General features: G+C 39.2%; 1 long non-coding RNA gene across 1 annotated transcript in view; it reads left to right on the top strand.

Moving 5' to 3' along the window:
- The first annotated feature begins 2,087 nt into the window (after window positions 1–2,087).
- The window catches only part of LOC121016290 (uncharacterized), a 32,299-nt gene continuing 13,753 nt past the window's right edge, over window positions 2,088–20,633 (top strand). Inside the window, exon 1 of the long non-coding RNA XR_005784207.1 lies at window positions 2,088–2,126. This is a non-coding gene — a long non-coding RNA (uncharacterized LOC121016290). The remainder of the gene's footprint in view (window positions 2,127–20,633) is intronic.

Raw genomic sequence — 20,633 nt, 5'->3', positions numbered from 1 at the left:
AGAAAAAAGCAAGGGATGAAGTTGGAGAGGGAATGAGCAGGAAACAAAGCATGTAGGACTTTAAAGGAGTTTTAGGAATTAAGATTTTACTAAAAATATCATTGGAGTGTTTTTGAGCAGAGGAGTGACCCTCTTTGATTTGTGTTTTATCAGTATCACTCTGGCTTCTGCGCTGAGTAGGGTCTGAATAGTGTCAAAGATGGAAGCTGGAGACAGTTGGGAAGCTCCTGCAACTAATTTAGGTGAGTGATAGCAGTGGTAGTAGTAGAAATAGTGAGAAGTGGCCACATTCTGGACACATGTTGAAGGTTAAGCTGACAGATCAGATCTGGAGTGTGACAGAAAGAGAGGCATCAAGGATGACCTCAAGGTTTTGGCTTGAGAAACTGGGGAAGAGTAGAAGAGAAACCATTTGGTGGTAGGGTGGCAGGAAGATATCATGAGTTCAGTTTTGGACTTGTTAAATTTGAGATGTCTATTAATCATCCCAGTGGAGATATTAAAGAGGCAGCTGGATATGTGAGCCTGGAGTTCAGGGAATGCAAGCTGGACACAGCTACAATACATGGTATTTAAAGCCATGAGACTGGATGAGACCAAATAAGTGAGTGAAGATAGAAAGGGGAAGAGGTCCAAGGACTGGATCTTGGAATACTTCAAGTTTTGGATATCAGAAAGATGAAGAGAATCTAACAAAGAAGACTGGAAAGAACTGCCAGGGAGATAAGAGGAAAACTAGGTTAAGTCTGCTTCCAAAGCCAGGTGGAAAAGTGACTCAAGAATGAGAGAGTGATCATATTCTGCTCATTGATCAATTAAGGTGAAGATGGAGACTTGGCCATTGGCTATAGCCACAGGGAAGTCAAGGTGACCTTGATAAGGGCAGTTTAATTGAAGCAGATTGGATAAATATCTGATTGGATTAGGTTTAAGAGAAAATGGGAAGATATTAGAGGTGGTGAATATAGACAACCTGTAGGAAAAAAGAAATGAGAGTAGTAGCTGGAGGAAGAAGTTGGGGTTAAGAGAAGGTTTTTCAAAGGTGGGAGAAATAATGTCTGTAAGTTGATGGAAAAGATCCAGTAAAAAGAAAGAATTGAGAAGATAATTACTAGAGTGATCTCCTTGAGTAGATGAGAGTAAGTGGTATCTAGTGTACAAGTAGAGAAAGTGGCCTTTTCTAGGGGCACAAAGTGCTTACTTCCATAGGAAAGAAACCCAGGATGTGGCACTGATGCGGGTAGTGGGTGTTTGTGGGGGCTCTCTTCTGATTCATTCTATTTTCTTAGTGAAATCAAAAGCAAGGCCATCGACAGGGAATGAAAATGGGCGGTGAGTGGGTATGTGAGGTTTGCAGAACAGAGAAGGTATAAAATATATCCTGGGTGAGTGGGAGACTAAAAGGACCAGGGAAACAGTTTGATTGCTGGCAGCATTAAGGGTCTATTTGAGATTTATGATCATAATTCAAGTGGGATCTTTCACCATAGTTTGGTTCTTTGACAGCCACATTTAACATGCACAGAAGGCACTATGGGAAACAGTACCTTTAATAAGGGTCATTAATTTTTGTTTTTGTTTTTGAGAGAGAGAAAGAGAGAGAGAGCATGTGAGCAGGGGAGAGGGACCGAGGAGCAGAGGAAGAGAGAGAATCTTAAGCAGGCTCCACGCTAAGTGCAGAGCCTGACTCAGGGCTTGATCCCATGACCCTGGGATCATGACCTGAGCCAAAGTCAAGAGTCAGACGCTCAAATGATTGAGCCATGCGGGAGCCCCAAGGGTCATTGTTTAATCAAGTGAATGTCTCGAAGTGTCACAGGGGTCAAGGGAGCTGAGGGCACATGTAATGTAATGTAAATGAATTTAACCTGAGTAAAAAAAGAATGCATGCATGCATGAATGAATTGTTCCCCCATTTTTAGAAATTATTTCTTTCTTGCTTTTATTTTTTTTAAGTTTATTTGTTTTGAGAGAGAGAGAAAGAGAGCACTTGCAAGCAGGGGAGGAGCAGAGAGAGAGGGAGAAAGAGAATCAGAAGAAGCCTGAAGTGGGGCTCCATCTCACCAGCCTTGAGATCATGACCTGAGCCAAAATTAGTCAGATGCTTAACTGACTGAGCCACCCAGGTGCCTGTCCCCATTTGGAATGTTTTTTCTCTTCTATCCACTGATTTATCATACATGATTTTTTAAAAAAAATTTTTAAACGTTTATTCAGAGACAGAGAGAGACAAAGCATGAGCAGGGGAGGGGCAGAGAGAGAGGGAGACACAGAATCTAAAGCAGGCTCCCGGCTCTGAGCTGTCAGCACAGAGCCTGACGTGGGGCTCCAACTCACGGATGTGAGATCATGACCTGAGCTGAAGTTGGACGTTCAACCGAGTGAGCCATGCAAGCGCCCCTCTTTTTTTTTTTTCTTTTAAGTTCATTTATTTATTTTGAGAGAGGGTGCACACATTCAAGTGGGAGAGACAGGGAGAGAGAGAGTCCCAAGCAGGCTCCTACTGTCAATGCACAGCCCGGTACAGGGCTCGAACTCGTGGCGCGAAAGATCATGACCTGAGCTGAAATCAAGAGTCAGACACTCAACCGACTGAGTCACCCAGGCGCCCCTAACACACTTAATTCTTAATGGCCCACGTAAGAACTGTACAGTCCAGAAACCAGGCATGGGGTTGTTAGTAAACATGTTGGATGAGAATAATTGAAGAGGGGCAAATATTATGTCATAGGTCATGGTGAAGAGGGATTTTGTTACTTAAGTTTTCCCTTAGATTGTTTAGAATTCATCTTCTATTCAAATATTAGTTTATTCTGGCAGCAAAACACTGTCCTCTGGTAAATGCTAGAGAGTGACTCACAGAAGTTTCCACAAACATACGCTGTTTTTTTTTTGTTTTATTTTGTTTTTCCTTTTTCTTTTTGGCCAGAACTCAGCATCTTTATAAGTGCCTGATAAATGTTTGGAATCCTCATTAGGAGTGTATATCAAGAGGCATGATGGTGAGAGGACTCTTATTTCTTTTGGGTCCCTGTTTGCCTCCAATTTTGTAGTCAGCAGGCAGAAACAAGGTAAATATTAGTACCTGTCTGTGGCCAGGGAAAAAGTGTTTATAATGCTTCCTTTAATCCGAGCTCAGGGTCAGAGAGAACCAAGGTACAAGGCCAACCAGCCTTTCTTAGCAACCTACCACATTGACAAACTCATCATTGTCCTCTCCCTAGATTTTAAATATGGCACAAAATAAATGTTCTTTCTCCTTCACTTTATATACGTAGTATGGCCCCTCCCTGACCAAAGCCTTGTTATTCTTTTTTTTGATATCAATTTCTTTATTATAAACAATTATTCAAAAGATATATGTATTATACCAATTATTTAAACATTTCTCTTTGTTGTTGTTGCTTGAACATTTCCTTTTTTTTTTTTTAATATGAAATTTATTGTCAAATTGGTTTCCATACAACACCCAGTGCTCATCCCAACATGGTCAGAGACCTTGGTGACTATGGAGTGTGTATGTGCACTATATTAAAACTAGTGGCCTAAAAATAGTTGTGTACAAGTCGAAGATGCACGTTGGTCGAAATTCAGGCTTGCCAAGCCCTAGAACTCTTAGCCTGGGAGAATGGCAAGTATAGCTTGCCCTGTTAGCTGGAAATCCTAACCAAGGGAGAATCCAAAGGAACCCAATATACAGGCACTTCTAGTCACAACAGTGGTTCTCTACAGGGACAGTCCCATCATTTAGGAGGTGTTCTGGGAATCATGGGTACATTTTTGATTGAATGTGAAGGCATGCTAACTGGTATTTGGTGGCTAGGAGCCAGGATTGACAGATGTGTGGGACAGTTCCATAGAACAAAGAGATTATCCTGCCTGTCTTTCACATGTCCTTCAGGGCAATGATGTGGGTGAAAAACCTATTTATAGTTATTTGAACATAGACCCTAACTCTAATTTTATTTCTTCTTTATGTCGCACATAGAACATTTATGTTAATTTTAAGAAGGTTTTTCTGTGTGATGGTAGGTTGTATCACAGATGAATTTCATTTCAGGACAGTGAAGGAAGTGTTTCGTTATAAAAAGGGATAGGGGTCTTTTACGATTGACAACTACCGTTCTATTTTTTTGAGTTTATTTATTTACTTTGAGAGAAAGGGAGAGGGAGGAGCAGGGTGAGAGGGAGAGAGAGAGAAACACAAGATCATGACCTGAGCTGAAGTCAGATGCTTAACTGACTGAGCCATTGAGGCACCCTAACAACTACTGTTCTAGATGTTTGATCGTGCCTTATCTTTTCCATGGCAAATTCACAAATTGTCTACAATCTCATCCAATCTTAGGCATAAGCGGTAGGGAGGCATCAATCTCAGGAGTCCACATTTAAATCTTAAAGTATGAAGAATCTCAGTTGGGGGCTGCTTCCATCTGCCTTACCCCATATTAGAGAAAAATTAAGGATAGGAACAGCCAAGATTTCTTGTGGAAAAGGAAATCATAGTGAAGTTATGTGAGGATGGGAGAGTCTGGGGTTAGACATCAAATTAGGTGGATATGTTTGCCAGGGGCGGAGATCATGCTTTCTCTGTCTTCTAGCCTTCCACCTCCAAACTCTACCCATCCTAGATAAACACACACAACCCACTGCTGTTCCTGAAAATGTAAAGTGCATGTCCCAATTCCTCCATACACACTGCAAACAGACTTCCTTTGTTCTCAGGATGTGTGCTGGACAGTAGAAGGTTTACACGAAAACATGCCATCCACCAAGCTCCAGACATTCCATTTGAATGAAGGTGCCAAGTGAAAGGTTTGGAAAGATCTTCAAAAGAAGATCCAGAGAGGTAAAGTGTTCATTAATCAGGACCCTACAATTATAAGGATCTGAGGCCTTTTCCCATCATTAGGTTGAAGCAGCTGCAAATAATCACAGTGGGAAAAAGCAGTGCATGACACCATGATGTTATATGCTTAAAATTGCAGTGGGAAATGGCAAAGTGACTTTTTTAAAGAGAGAAACAGACTAAAAGGGAGGTTTTAGAGACCAACCAAAGAGAAGGCTTGATCTTCAAAACTTAGAAAATTATGGGATATTTTCTGCTGTTGAGCATAATGTGAGATCTCAGCAAGTAAAAGAATTGACTGAGAAATACGTGTTGTTTGTCTCCAGACTGGATATGTGTCTCTCATGAATCTCTGCAAGACCCCTTACAGTGGACTTGTGGTTTGGAACAAATAGGTAGTGAATTAGGCTGAGGTATGGAGACAAAGGACATGATGGAGGAAAGTGATATGGTTAAGAGGAGGGCAAGCTTCATGGGTATGTAACCTGTGTTTACAAGGACTCCACACTTGGTTTGATGCCCTGCTGTCACCATTTTGAAATTATTAACAATTTTTGAACAGGGACCCCACATTTTCATTTTATACTGGGCTCTTCAAATTATGTAACCAGTTCTGGTGAAGAGAGAGAACCTCTAAATCTCTCTTAGAGGATTTGGTTCAAATCCAAGCTCCACCAGTAGCTAGCTTTATGATCTTGGGCTACTTATTCAACCTCTTAATCTGTAAAATAGGAGCCATAATGGTACCATCTCCTAAATAGGTAGAAGATGAACAGAAGACTAAAGAAAGACTAAAAGAAACAATATGTTGTGAAGACAAAAAAAAAAAAAAAAAAAGCAAAATTACAGTATTCAGTCGATATTATTAGTGTTATTAATGACAAAGATCTGGAGGACATTGCAAAGGCACCAAGGCACCAAGCAGTGCTGGGGTAGAATTGTTTTCTAAACTCAATCTTTCTAACACATTTGTGTTCTGGTTGTGTGTGTATTGATGTCACCATCCCTGTGGCAAGACAGGCCAAGATAATTTTCTTAATTGCAGGCTTCACTGACACATTTTGTGCCAGAACCAAAGGAGAGTAGGTGTTATTTCAGATCTGTGAATCATCACACACACTCCTTCATCACATATTTCTTATAGATTTAAAGAGTTTAACTCTAACCAAGATAATGGAGACATTATTTTAGAATGTAGAAATATGCCCATATAAAGGCAACTTGCTATTGAAAATACTTCCTTCGCTGTGTGGGCCTGCCAAGTCATTTTATTTGCCATACAGTTATTTAATGCAATGTTCTCAACCAAAGGAGGTGCAAGTCAAAAAAATCACCAGACCCATTTTGCTAGGACTACAAATTAATTATTACCTTGTCATGAGTAAATTGATTGTATTGTATTAGAATATAGTTTGGGCTTAGTGAGGAATGAAATGTGGAAGTAAGGCCAAGTGGAAGCATTTTCTTCCATTTGACTGAATACCCCCTATTAATTCCTTGCTTATTACTATAATTAAAAGTAGTCTTTGGCAGTATGTGCCCTTTTAAAATTATTTCTGAAGTTTAGAACAAATTTTTAAAATGTGAAATGGATTTTTTTAAAAAAGGTTTTAATGTATTAAATATGTCATGAGTATTCCAGTTAGTGGAAATACCTCGACTACCATATTGTGATAAGGAACTTTCCTCCAAAGAGTGAGTCATAATTCTGAAAGAAAACTCTCCAGTTGCTAGGAAGACAAAATTGCCCATGTGATATGGGAAGTGAATTCTTTCTCCCAACCAAGGCTAGTTCCATGGTTACATGTGAAGGTAAAATTGCTCTCCTGTCACTTTCTAAACATTTTAACTTTGGTCTTTACTCCATCATTCAACATAATCTGATAAATGCAGCATTATGGATTTGGAGATGACTCTCCCTAATTTTGTATACTACTTAAAAAAATGTTTTTATTATAGTAGAACTATATAACAAAAAATTTATCATCACAACCATTTTTAAAAAATATTTATTTAAGTAATCTCCACAGCCAATATGGGGCTCAAACTCACAACCCTGAGATCAAGAGTCGCATAATCTACCAAATGAGCCAGCCAGGGCCCCCCAATCACAACCACTTTTAAGTGTATAGTTTCAGTGGCATTAAGTACATTCACATGTATTGTGTTTGTTTAGGGGACTTCAGTGCCTAAATCTGCCAAATCGTTGCCACTTGTAAATTGACACTTAGAAAAGGAAGTGACAGACTTGAAATTGACAGTTGAGTGCACCTTTGCAATTTATGAGAGAGCACCCCACACCAGGCAAGGGTGGGTGCAACTCAGGGCTCAAGAAACAAGAGGGGACCAGGACAGAGGTTTTTGGAGATTACAGATGGGTTGACCTCTGTCCTGAGGTAGGTTAGAAATAGTGAATTTAGTGCTGTCCTTGGTCCTTTGTAAATCTTCCCAACAAATTACAAGATTGCCTTGCCTCCTCAGATATTTGCCTTTATAAATTTTCCCCCCTAACTTTATTTATTTATTTTGAGAGAGAGAAAGAACATTCACATTCGAGAAAGGGAGGGGTGGAGAAAGAGGGAGAGAGAATCCCAAGCAGGCTCCCTGCTGTTAGCACAGAGCCCAATGTTCATAAACCTGGGAGATCATGACTTGAGCTGAAACCAAGAGGCGGACACTGAGCCTCCCAGGTGCTCCTAAATTGTTTCTTTTTATCCCCATAGTTTTATCCTTTCCCTCTCTTGGTTTTCTATCCACACATAAACTCACTGTCTTTCATTTTAATAAAGCAGAGAAACCAAACCAACCAACTAAACAAACCCTCTCTTGTCAAAATCCTCCTTTGTTAGCCCCACATTCTTCTTATTTTTTATGTGTTTTTTTTTCCTTTCAAAGCTATATAAGCCAATATGGACGTGGTTTAAAGCATCAAATTATCTTCCAAGGCATTTGACAAAAAACAACAGTTTCTGCCTTTCTCCTGCTTCTTACTCCCCAAGAAACAGCCACTTTCCACTCTTGTAATAATATATATTCTTTAAAAATTCATTTTCACAACTCCAAATCATAGTCTTGTTCAAAATTTTCCAGCTTTGGCTTTTAGGAGCTCTTTCAGAATGGCTCATGTGTCACTTTTGTTATTTGAGCGCTTCCTCACTTTCTGGCACTATACTTAATTTTCTTCAAGCTCATCTTGTATTTTCCTTGCCTGAGCCCTAGAATCCGCATCTCTCCAAGTAGCTCTGGTTCCTTCTACTGGAGAATGGTTTTTAGAAACCAAGATCTGAGGGTGCCTGCGTGGCTCAGTTGGTTAAGCGTCCGACTTCGGCCCAGGTCATGATCTCGCGGTCCGTGAGTTCAAGCCCCGCGTCAGGCTCTGTGCTGACAGCTCAGAGCGTGGAGCCTGTTTCAGATTCTGTGTCTCCCGCTCTCTCTGACCCTCCCCCGTTCATGCTCTGTCTCTCTCTGTCTCAAAAATAAATAAACGTTAAAAAAAAAAAGTTAAAAAAAAAAAGAAAGAAACCAAGATCTGGACACAGGTGTGCTCATTGCTGTTGGTGGGAAAGGAAGACCCTGCTTTTAGTCTTTCTCAGTGGACACAGTGAGGGAATGTATGCATGTATTCCTATGTATATACACATATCTATACCTATCTACCCTCTATCCATTGTATGTTAAATGAAACATGAGCTCATACTGATGTCTGCAGCTCTAAGTTGGTATTACAGTATTTATTCTAGCTTCTCCCCTTGTTTATTTGTAACTTTTTCCTTTAACTGTGAAGAACCTGCCTCCTATTATCAATTTTTTAAAATTGTTTTTTCCCGCCCTAGTATAGATGTGAGGTACTTTTAGAATTATTAACCTATATCCCTGTAAGAAACCAATTTTTAGACTACAGTATTTATATACAATTCTTTTTACCTTTATGTTTTATCTTTAGCTTTATTGTTTCCAGTCATGATACCACTTTCCAGTTATTTTAGGTCAGCTCCTTCCCCACCCCTTTCAGAAAGGTTATGTCATGCATATAGTTAGATTCATTTTTCACATTCTGCATTCCATTCTAGGATCTTCTAATATCCCAGCTGATTTTTTAAAAAATTGCATACATTAAAGTTCCTTCTTTGTAATATATAGCTCTATGTGTTTTGAAAAATGCAATTATGTGTATACTACCCCAGTGCCCTGTAGAACAATCCTATAACTCTAAAAATTGCCTAGTTTCTTTTTTAAATAGTAGAATGATTTTATTGTGTTAATATGAAAAGTTTTCTTCCTCATCTTCAAAAATGTTTCAAAGAAACTTAAAACAATTTGTAGACCATGAAAATCACATTATTTACAATTGCTATTCATAGTTAAAATGGTCTAATTTCTAATTCAACTTTCTTTCAACGTTTATTATTTTTGAGAGACAAAGAGAGACAGAGCATGAGTGGGGGAGAGGCAGAGAGAGAGGGACACACAGAATCTGAAGCAGGCTCCAGTCTCTGAGCTGTCAGCACATACCCTGATGTGGGGCTAAAACCCACAAACCACAAGATTATGACCTGAACCAAAGTCAGATGCTTAACTGACTGAGCCACCCAGGCACCCCTCTAATTCAACTTTTGAATGTGCTATCAGATTCCTTTAAGGAGCTATGCAATACCGTATCTTCCACTGGTTCCAGAGGGCTCCACTAGTTCACAATTATGAGACAGTAGAGCTATTTCTGAGATATCCCCTGTTAAGTGCCCATAGGGATGGGTGAGATGAGAGTTATTGGGAAGCTGATGGAAGCAGGTGGCGCACGGGGACAAGATAAATTCTAGGTGACAGCAGATAGAGTAATTAACTTGGGCATCTGACTGTCAGATACAGTAATTATCTGACATCAGATAGAGTAATTAACTTGGGCATCTGAAGACTGGAGGTCTTCAGCAAGAAAACGTGATTATCAATTTATTGCTTCTTGGTTCCCTTCATGGACTAATCCATTAAAATGGGTCTGGGCCCTTTAAATATTTTTTCCTTTGGCAGCTGTCACAATGTTTTATCGGTAGAGGGTGCTGGAGAGAGAAACACTGAAGGAGAACAAGGTTTTTCTTCTTGGTTCTGATGGCTTCTTAGGCTTATTGAGAGGATGCTTCCTTTTTCACTGCTTGGTCCAGTGCTAAGTGCCTGTAGGGTGTAACTTTTGCTATGTGACTTCCTCAGCTCTTGTCTTAAACAGCAGCAGTGTGGCTGGAAGCAGCAGACAGCACAGCTTTCAACTCAGCTGGGGTTGCTGCTCTGCATGGGTATGCCGGGGCCCCGTCAGGATGGCTGTCTAATGAACTGGATGTTCAGCCTTGTCCTATTCAGTGGCTCAGAACTACTCTGGTTCAAACCCTATGCAGAGGTGGAAGCCTCTGCAGGTCCCAACCCCAGCATTGCCCACAGTGGAAGCTCATTTCACTCTTTGCATGTCTCCCTCATTCCCCATTAGCTTTACCTCACCTGTGTCCCATGACTGTCCTGCCATGGACACCATGCATTCCAGGACTCACACCTGCAGTGACCCTCTGTACTCTGCCTCTCTCTCTACCTGTTTCCCTCTGCATGCCCAGCTTGCCCACCAGCTCTGGCTGACCTGTGTCCAGAGGGTTGTTTCTGCTTTCCTGGCATCTCTCTGGGCCATCCCTGGCCTAGACAAGTTCTCTGCCATCAAGTGGGCTGTGATCACACCTTCTTTAATGAGTTTTGAAGTTTGACCTCCTCCAAGTTTTTCTTGTTTTCTTGTGTTTTTTAAGTGTTTATTTACTTAATTTTGAGAGAGAGAGAGAGAGAGAGAGAGAGAGCACAGGAGGGACAGAGAGAGAGATGGACAGAGAGAATCCCAAGTAGGCTCTGCACTGCCAGCACAGAGCCCAACATAGGGCTTGAACCCACGAACAGCAAAATCATGACCTGAGCCAAAACCAAGAGTTGGACACTTAACCGACTGAGCCACCAGGGGCCCCCACACTTTTCTCTTTTTGGTTCTTTCCCTTAGTTCTTCATTTCCCCTCACAGCTCTCATTCCATCTTTATAGTTACCCTCCTATAATTGCTCAGTAATTCTTTATATTAAACTTCCCCTATTTAAATTACTCTGTGGTTTCTGCTCTTGATTTGGCTGTGACTAATTAAAGTCTATTTTCATTGGGAGAGGGCACAGGTGTTCTTGGTCTTTTGTTAAATCTCATTTCAAGAAAGAGAAAAAAGCGATTTACTGTCAGGAAACTTGATGATAATACTGGCCCAGGCTCTGGGTAGAGGATCTAGTTGGTAGAGAAGCCCTAACAGTAACTCAGACCCCAGGCCCTAGGTCCTGGCTTGTAGCTCAGGTAGAGTTCTGAGAAAGGGGAGTTTCCTGTATGATGAAGGGATAGCTGCTGAGTACATGTCATAACCTGGAGCTGGTAAAGGTTCAAAACGTTTCTCAGACATCTGCCTATAGTGAAGTCAGAGGAGTTATTCTGGAAACAGTATTACTTGTACTGAGATGTAAAATACAGCTTCTTTCATTGAGCTTCCCACTTAAAAATGGCATAATAGCCACATAGTTTCTAAGTGAGACATGTTTAATACAGAAAAAAAGGGGGAAGATTCTTCCTTTGCTTCTTTCTGATTCTTGCCAATAATGCATTTTTAACTTTTTCTTTTAATATATTTTTAAAAATTTTAAGTAGTCTCCACATAGGGCTCAAACTCATGATCCTGAGATTAAGAGTTGCATGCTCTATCAACCTCACCAGCCAAGTTCCCCATCTAACTTTTTCTTTTAAAGAAAATTTCCTGGGTCTGAAAAGGAAGTTTGAAGTTCTTATGAGATTCTGCTGAGATTCTGTGAGATTCTGACTAATCTTAGATTTCTTGAATGTTCTGTTTCTCTTATTCTGCCTAGTTTTTAGATTTTTACCTGGTTGTGGTTTGAATAGTCTTCTTCTTCTTCTTTTTTAAATGTTTATTCTTGAGAGAGAGAGAGAGAGAGAGAGAGAGAGAGAGAGAGAGAGAGAGCATGAATGGGGAATAGTCAGAGGGAGGGAGACACAGAATCGAAGCAGGCTTCAGGCTCTGAGCTGTCAGCACAGAGTCTGACATGGAACTGGAACCCATTAATCTTGACAATGTGACCTGAGCCAAAGTAGGACCCTTAACCGCCTGAGCCACCTAGGTGTCCCAGTCTTCTTTTGTTTCAATGTTTGTTTGTTTATTTGTTTATTTAGAGAACATCCACCTGTGTGGTAGGGGGAGGGGCAGAGAGAGAGAGTGGGAGAGAGAGAATCTCAAGCAGGCTCTGAGCTGCCAGTACAGAGCCCAACGCAGGGTTCCATCTCACTGCCGTGAGATCATGACCTGAGCCGAAATCAAGAGTTGGATGCTTAACCAACTGAGCCAGCCAAGCGCCCCTCAACAGTCTTTCTAACATACCAGTATTTGTTAACCATGCTCTAGTTAAAGAGTGAAGCTGAGATCCTCCAGTATTCCTTAAAGATCTCCTTGGTTAACTGGACCACATCTATAAATCTCTGATGATTGTATAAGATAGCAGTCTTGCTCATAAAACAAGGTGTATAACCAAGGTCAGACAATAGCTCACAACCACTTACCTAAAGAAGGAAGGAACAAAAAACTCATCTGAATATAGGAGGCTTGTTTAAAGGATTTGGCATCTCTCCCATCGTTTTTCTATATTTGTCCTCATAGTGAGGTAGGAATTATTTTGAGATAAGAAAACCAAGCTAAATAAATTGGGAAGATTTGTCCAAGAAATTGTCAGTGTTTGCATGTAGACTAGAGGCTGTATTCTAACTCTTGGACTAGTATTCTTTACTTAAATATTTATTAACTTTATCTTTTCTTCAGTATAGGAAAGAGCTGACTATGCAATAACTAGCTTTTCTTGAATGAGATAATTTCTTTTTTCTAAATCATCTGTCAGAAATAGTAAAAATTAAGTATTATTTATAATAACAATGATAATAAAGCAATCACATTCTATTGTTTTGCAGAATATCCTATTGTTTATAAAGAATTTTGATATATATTATCCAATTTCAATACCTCAAAAATATTTGCTAGGTAGGTTGAAAATGTACTATTCTATTTTATAAAAGAAAAATAGACGCTCAGGGAGATTAACTGACCTCCCCAAGGACATACATTTATCGTTCTGGTGGAGGCTGAATTTGAACTGAGGTCTATCTGACTCCAAAACCTATTCTTCTAGTCATTCTTTTCCTACATATATTACATAATAGCCCAAGATATGTTAAGCATATCTGTTGTTCAACAAATTATATGCACCCAGAGGTCTAGTCTGGTGGAGAGAGCAAGAGCTTTTAAGTGTTCCAGACATGAGTCTAATTCTGAAGTCAAGTAGAAAAAGAGTGGGCACAAACTAAAATTAAATAGGATTTTATAACATGTCTTGTGATAAACACACAGGTTTTTAATGTAGATATAGTACCCTCAGATATAGTACCCCCATATGTAAAGTGTAGATATTCTTATTTCTCTCATTTTATATATATAGGAACAGAGGTCCAGAGAAGTTAAGCAAATAATCTGAATTCAGATCCCTCTGATTCCAAAATGTGTACTCTTTTTGGATTAATGCAACTGACTTCAAGAGAGGTATTCATCTGAGAAGGTTCTTCAGGGAACAGGGAAAAGAGCTGGCCCTCTTTCAGGAGCCTGACCACAGAATGAGGCCCTGCTTTGAAAAGAAATAGTGTATTTAATTAGAGAGTGGAACCAGGCAAGCTGCTGGTGGAACTAGTCTTCTGTTGATCTGATAGGCAACTAAGAGGACATCACCACTCATGGCCTGGTAACACAGGCAATGCTTCTGACTTCTTTGTCCATGGTCAAGGATACAATTGAAAAAAAAAGCATACATTCTTTCCACAGGTTTGTCGACATCAGTAGACAAATTTAGGTTAGACTGCATCCATTAGCAAGAGCACATGTTTGTTGCGGATAATAGAAGCATAATTACCTGTACTACATACATTTCTATTTCTCTTAAAAAATTTTTTTTGCTTAGAAAATGAAGTTGAATTCTAGATGGCTAAATGAGCATTAAATGGAACCTTGTATTCTTTGACTAAATGGTGTCCTTCCCTGGGTTTATAATGGTGCATATTTCAGTGACATGTTCTGGATTTTCTGGGACAGTTTCTGATTTCAAGTTATGTATTCTTTTTCCCAAAAAGCATTTCTGCTTATCTGGTCTATTCTGCTCTATCATCTGTTGATTCCTGCATTAAGAAAACAAGGGAGCCTGCATGGCTCAGTCGGTTAAGTGTCTGACTTGGGCTCAGATCATGATCTCATGGTTCATGAACCTACATTAGGTTCTGTGCTGACAGCTTGGAGCCTGGAGCCTGCTTAGGGTTCTGTGTCTCCTTCCCTCTCTGCCTCTCCCTCATTTGTGCTTGCTCTTTCTCTCTCTCTCTGTCAAAAATAAATACACATTAAAAAAAAGAAAACAAGAGAATGGTGTATGGCAAGTAATTTACCAAAATCACCCTTAAAATTAAATTAAAATTAATTTTAAATTGAATTAAAATTAAATGGAAATGACAGCTATTATCCAAGTCAGGCAAAATAGGTTTCTAGTGTGTTCCCCCACCCCCAAGTATATGGGTGCCTGGGAAGGATATATGAATTTCGACTTGAACTATAAAGTACACTGACTAGCCCCTTGGGGTTTCCTGGTGATGGATTTAAAAATATTTTTTTTTCAACGTTTATTTATTTTTTTGGGACAGAGAGAGACAGAGCATGAACGGGGGAGGGGCAGAGAGAGAGGGAGACACAGAATCAGAAACAGGCTCCAGGCTCTGAGCCATCAGCCCAGAGCCCGACGCGAGGCTCGAACTCACGGACTGCGAGATCGTGACCTGGCTGAAGTCGGATGCTTAACCGACTGCGCCACCCAGGCGCCCCAAAAATATTTTTTTTTAACGTTTATTTATTTTTGAGAAACAAAAGAGAGACAGAGTGGGGGAGGGGCAGAGAGAGAGGGAGACACAGGATCCGAAGCAGGTTCCAGGTTCCAAGCTGTCAGCACACAGCTCGATGAGGGACTGGAACTCATGAACCCACGAGATCATGACCTGAGCCAAGGTAGGTCAGCCACTTAGCCAACTGAGTCACCAGGTGCCCAGTTATGAAATTTTTCTTACCGTTTTCACATTTTGTTTTCCAGCTATGCATCTCATTTTTTCCCCAGCTAGAAATCCATACAAGTACCAGAGTTCATTTTTGACGGAGTCATAATCATGAATGAAGAATCATGGATGGAGAACATTTTATTTGCCCCTCTAATGCTTTCCTAAAATCACTAATTAGCTAAAGGGAGTCTTTTTTTTTTTTAATTTTTTTTTTAACGTTTATTTATTTTTGAGACAGAGAGACAGAGCATGAACAGGGGAGGGTCAGAGAGAGGGAGACACAGAATCCGAAACAGGTTCCAGGCTCTGAGCGGGTTAGCACAGAGCCCGACGCGGGGCTCCAACTCACGGACCGCAAGATCATGACCCGAGGCGAAGTCGGCCGCCCAACCGACTGAGCCACCCAGGCGACCCTAAAGGGAGTCTTTAACATAAATACTGAATTTTATTGAATATGTCCCTTTCCAGTTTCTCAGAGGCTTTGGTATATAAGTTATTCTCAGTATGGCAGAACCTGTCAGAAACACTTTGAGGAGAAAATGCCCATATATAGAAATGAATATTTTTTTATTAAAAAAATTTTAATGTTTATTTACTTTGGGGAGAGAGAGACAGAGAGTAGGGGAGGGGCAGAGAGAGGCAGACACAGAATCTGAAGCAGACTCCAGGCTCTGAGCTGTCAGCACAGAGCCACACGCAGGGCTTGAACTCGTGAACCACGAGATCATGACCTGAGCTGAAGTTGGATACTTAACCAACTGAGCCACCCAGGTGCCCCATGAATATTGTTTTTTTTAAAAAAGAAATGAATATTAAACCTGTGTTTGGTTAATTCAATTGTGAGATCATTGTTTACTGTTACACAGTCACTGACAGATTTTGTTCTATCAGGAAAGTACATTTTATTATGCTAAAAGTATATTTACTCTAGATTGTTAATAGGTTCTGAATTTATAAACTTCTTTACTGTAATGCATATGTATTTGTTGTTTGCAAAAATATAGACAATACTGTTATTTATGGAACACTTTGGCAATTTAGAAGGTGAAACATAGGAATTACTTACATAAATTAGGAGTTAGGGGAGCACCTCCTGAGTGTCTCACTTGGTTAAATGTCCAACTTTGGTTCAGGTCATGATCTCGTGGTTTGTGAGTTGGTGCCCCACATCAAGATCTCTGCTGTCAGCACAGAGACTAAAAAAAAAAAAGAGAGAGAGAGAGCAGAGAAGGCCCTGAATGACGTAATGGAGTCAAAGTCTTTGAGGGGACTGAGGGAGAGCCAAGTCAAGGCAGAGCAGAGCAAGAAAGGCTTTTCATTTGGTTATCAAATGCCAAACAGAGGGGTAGTTGTTAATATGGAGAATAAATGAATATTCAGAAAACAAATATTATAAAATACGGCATGCTTTGGGATATTCACTGATCACATACAGGAAATAAGAGAGAACGTTTTACCCACTGTGAGTAATTCTTTAGAAATTCAAATACTGATCTTTGAAGGAGACAGGGCATATGGAGCAATGAGCTTTTTCTAAATTCAGCAAATGTTGAAATCTGAAGAGAATTTGAAACAGACAGGGTGTTGGCATTAATGCACAATACAAGCTAACACATGAATAATCTATGGATTTATTCTCATTGGTTCTTTTCTTTGGAGGGATACAGTATAAAAATTTTTTTAAGATTTTATTTTATTTTTTATGTTTTTAGATTTTATTTTAAAATAATATCTAAATCCAACATGGGGCTTGAACTCACAACCCTGAGATCAAGAGTTGCATGTTCCAACAACTGAGGCTTCCAGGTGGCCCCAGTATAAATTTTTTAAAATTAAGTTTAGACAAAATATTAAATAATACTACAAAGCTTATATATATTAAAAAAAAAAAAAAAAAAGCAGTGCTTTCTCCCTCTCCACAGCTGAGGCTTTGAATTCTTTGGCAGTTTTCCTGATTATATTATGCCTATAGCTATACTGCTATTTCTTGGTTTATAAATTTTAGGCTTTGTCTATTAACTCCACACACGTATACTTCCCTTCCCCTATCCTCTTAATATCATCTAATCTAATGTCTAGCTAATTCAATATTTAATATTTACATTATTATGTTAAGTGTTGGTCATTGGTAAGCCAAGTAAGTATATTTGACTACTGTTCCTTCATTGTACAACTTTTCTTTAGAGTTAAGAATTGGCTAGTTTTTCATTTTATCAGTTTTCTGTCAATCTTACCAAATGTTTCATTAGGTTTTCAGATGCTTATCAATACTACATTTAACATTTCAGATAATCTATTGATTATTTCTGTCCTCTTGCTCTTATCTGGACTGGTTGATGCCTGGATTGTCATCCCAGAACTGACCATCTTTACTAGTTTTATGTGTGACATTCCATGTTTCCTAGCTTCCATATATGTATATATATTTTTTGGTCAGGTCCCTCATTTTGCTGGGACCAATACTTCAGTAGCTTCCTAAGAAAGAGTGCATGGGCATCTTTGGATATTTACCCTCATAGTTGATTGTTACTTAAGCATAGGAATAGAATTCTAGGATGAAAATAACTTCCTCTCAGAACTGGAGATGAATCCCCTTGTTGTTTTCTGAGCTCCATTGTTGTCAAGAAGTTTGATGCCTATTCTGATTCCTGATCCTTTTTCTGTGATTACCCCCTCCCCCAACCCTCTAGAAGTTTTAACTTTTTTAAAGTTTATTTATTTATTTATTTAGAGAGAGAGTGAGACAGAGTGGGGGTGGGGCAGAGAGAAAGGGAGCAAGAGAACCCCAAGCAGGCTTTGCTAGATCAATGCAGAGCCTGATGTGGGCCTCGATCTCACAAACTGCAAGATCATGCCCTAAACTGAAGTCAGATGCTTAACTGACTAGCCACTCAGGCGCTCCATTAAATGTATTCCTAGCATCCTGAAATTTTATTCTGTAATTCGATGTAAGTCTTTTTTTATTCATTGGGCTGGGTAGTTAGTGGACTTTTTATCTGAAATTGCATGGCTAAATTTCATGTTTTTCAGCTCTGGGATATTTTCTTGTTTGATTTATTTAATGATTTTTTCCCATCAGTTTTTTCCCCCATTTTCTCTTTCCGAAAATCCTATCAATCTGATGTTGGACATTCTGGAAAGATCCTTTAAGCATCTTATTTTTCCCCTCCTATTGTCCATCTTTTTTATCTTTTGATTTACTTTTCTAGATTTCTTTGCTTTTATCTTCTAACACTTCTTTTGACTGTTTATATTTCAAGACCATATTTTTAATTTCCATTAATTTCCATTTAATTTTATTTTTCATGTTCTGATTATTCCTGTTTTAAAACAACCGTCCTCCTCTTGTTTAATGAATATAATACCTTTTATCTCTCTGATTATATCAATTATAATTTTTAATAAAGATTTGTTTTGTTCTTTGTGTTATCTTTGTTGCCTCTGGGCTTTATTGTTGATGTTGGAGGTTTTCCTCAAATATCTTGTAGTCATTGGTTATCTACTTATATTTTAATAATCTAACAATATTCTCCAGAGGTAAGTTGGGTATACTAATTTATTTGTTCAAATATATTTTAGTTACAAGACAGAATTTTATTAAATTCTCTATCCACTTATATTTAATAATGAGACATGAAATGCTTCTTTTTATGCACAGGAAATACTCATGTTTCTAAGTCCTTAACCTTTCTGAATGTCTGCAGGGCAAATTGGCTGCCTGCTTCTTGGTATCCACCTCTTTGCTTATTTAGGGTTTAGCTTCTTTTGCTCGGCAATATCTGTTAGCATTCTTCCATCTGTTTCCTAGCTTTCAAAAATGTGTTGTTTTTCCTCTGCTGATGTTCATTTCCTATCTGCCCCTGAGGTTTGTACCATTTTTTTTTTTTTGGTGGGATTTCCAAAACAAAAAAAAAAGGAGACAAACACATCTAGTTTATCTGCCATATTTAATTGGAAGTCCCTTACTGGTTTTTGATGTTGACAATCTGGCTCATGGATATGGAGATGTCTTTTGTGTCTGTGAAATATTAAATTAATAAAAATGTGTTGGTTTTGATTGGCCAGCATTATTTTCTTCCCTCCCCTGGTAAAAATACTTGCTTTATTACTTTGAGCAAACTGCCCTTTCTCTAACCATGTGATTCTGGTGGGGCTGCCAGTCACAGGACCTCAGCCCCTGACCACAGGAATGGGCATGTGATCTAATCTGGAAAATTGGTTTTACTATCATGAGAACATGACTCCTTAGCAGGGGCAAATAGAGACCAAATATTGCTGATGGTGCTGAGTTTTAATTAAATTAAATTAAATTAATTTAATTTAATTTTATTTTATTTTATGGGTAACCCCTGGAGGGATGGCACATGATTGTGCTAGCCTGGAAACTAGCTCTGCCTCAGTAAGAAAGGGATTTGATAGCAGTAAACTAGGTGATTCATGAAATTTTATGAGATGGTTTTAGAATCAGGTTTGGAAAATAATCAGTTACCAGTGTATTAGTTTACCACTGTTGCTGTAACAAATTACTACAAATGTAGTAGTTTAAAACAACACACATTTATTTTATTATAGTTCTGGATGTCAGAAGTGTAAAATCAAGATCTGCTCCTTCTGGAGGCTTCAGGGAAAAATCTGTTTCCTTACCTCTTTTCAGCTTCTAGAGGCTGTTTCCCTACAGTCTCCTGGTTTTGTTGACACATTTTTTCTCTCTGATCTCCTGCCTCCTTTCTATACTCTTGTGATTACAGTACACCCATTCAGATAGTCCTGGATAATCTCCGCATCTCAAGAACCTTGATTTGATTACATCTTCAAAGTTCCTTCTACCATGTAAGGTAATGTATTCACAGTTTCCAGGGAATACGAGGTAGATTTTCAGGAGCCATTATTCAGCCCACCACATCAAGGAAAGCTAAACAGCCAAGAACACCCCTGGATTACAGTGCAACATGGTCATAAATCTCTGCTGCTGCCAACATTGAATATGCACATACAATGCTGTCAGCTGGAACCCCAGACCTGCCTTGATTCCTTCCCCCTGCAGGCAGGGTACTGATTGTTACTTTGTCATCCAATGTCTGTTCTTTTCTCTTCTTTAGTAATAGAATTTTCAGCTAGTCTTATGAATGCCCAGAATAAATACCTTTCAGCCTTCCTAAAGCTAGGCATGGCCCTGTGACTAAGTTTTGGGCAATGAAGTATAAGTAGAATTGTCTTGTGGAAGCTTCTGAGAACCTTCCTAAGGAGATAATTGGGATTTTCCTGATTCTTTATCCTTTCTTGTGGTCTGCTATCATCTTGGACTATGAGGACAAGGGACTCATGTTAAGAATGGTCCAATGAGCCTGGGTTCCAGGGAACTTCATGGTATATAGCAGGGCTGCTATACAAACTCTGGACATTTTGCCTTCAGGCTCAGGTTATGTGAGAGAGAAGTAAAATTCTGTTTTGATTAAGCCACTGTTTTCTATCATGTTTAGTGGAACTTAATCCTAAGTGATACACTGAGGCTTTCTTGTTCAGCTCCTTCTCCAACTGAGTGAGCTGCTCCAGTATCCTTCCCATAAGCTTTTTTTTTTTTTTTTTTTTTTTTA

This window comes from Herpailurus yagouaroundi, unplaced genomic scaffold (genome assembly GCF_014898765.1).
Source record: "Herpailurus yagouaroundi ecotype Mexico unplaced genomic scaffold, PumYag 210, whole genome shotgun sequence".
Taxonomy (NCBI): domain Eukaryota; kingdom Metazoa; phylum Chordata; class Mammalia; order Carnivora; family Felidae; genus Herpailurus; species Herpailurus yagouaroundi.
The sequence above is the reverse complement of the archived record's forward strand: the minus strand, read 5'-3'. Positions and strand labels throughout refer to the sequence as shown.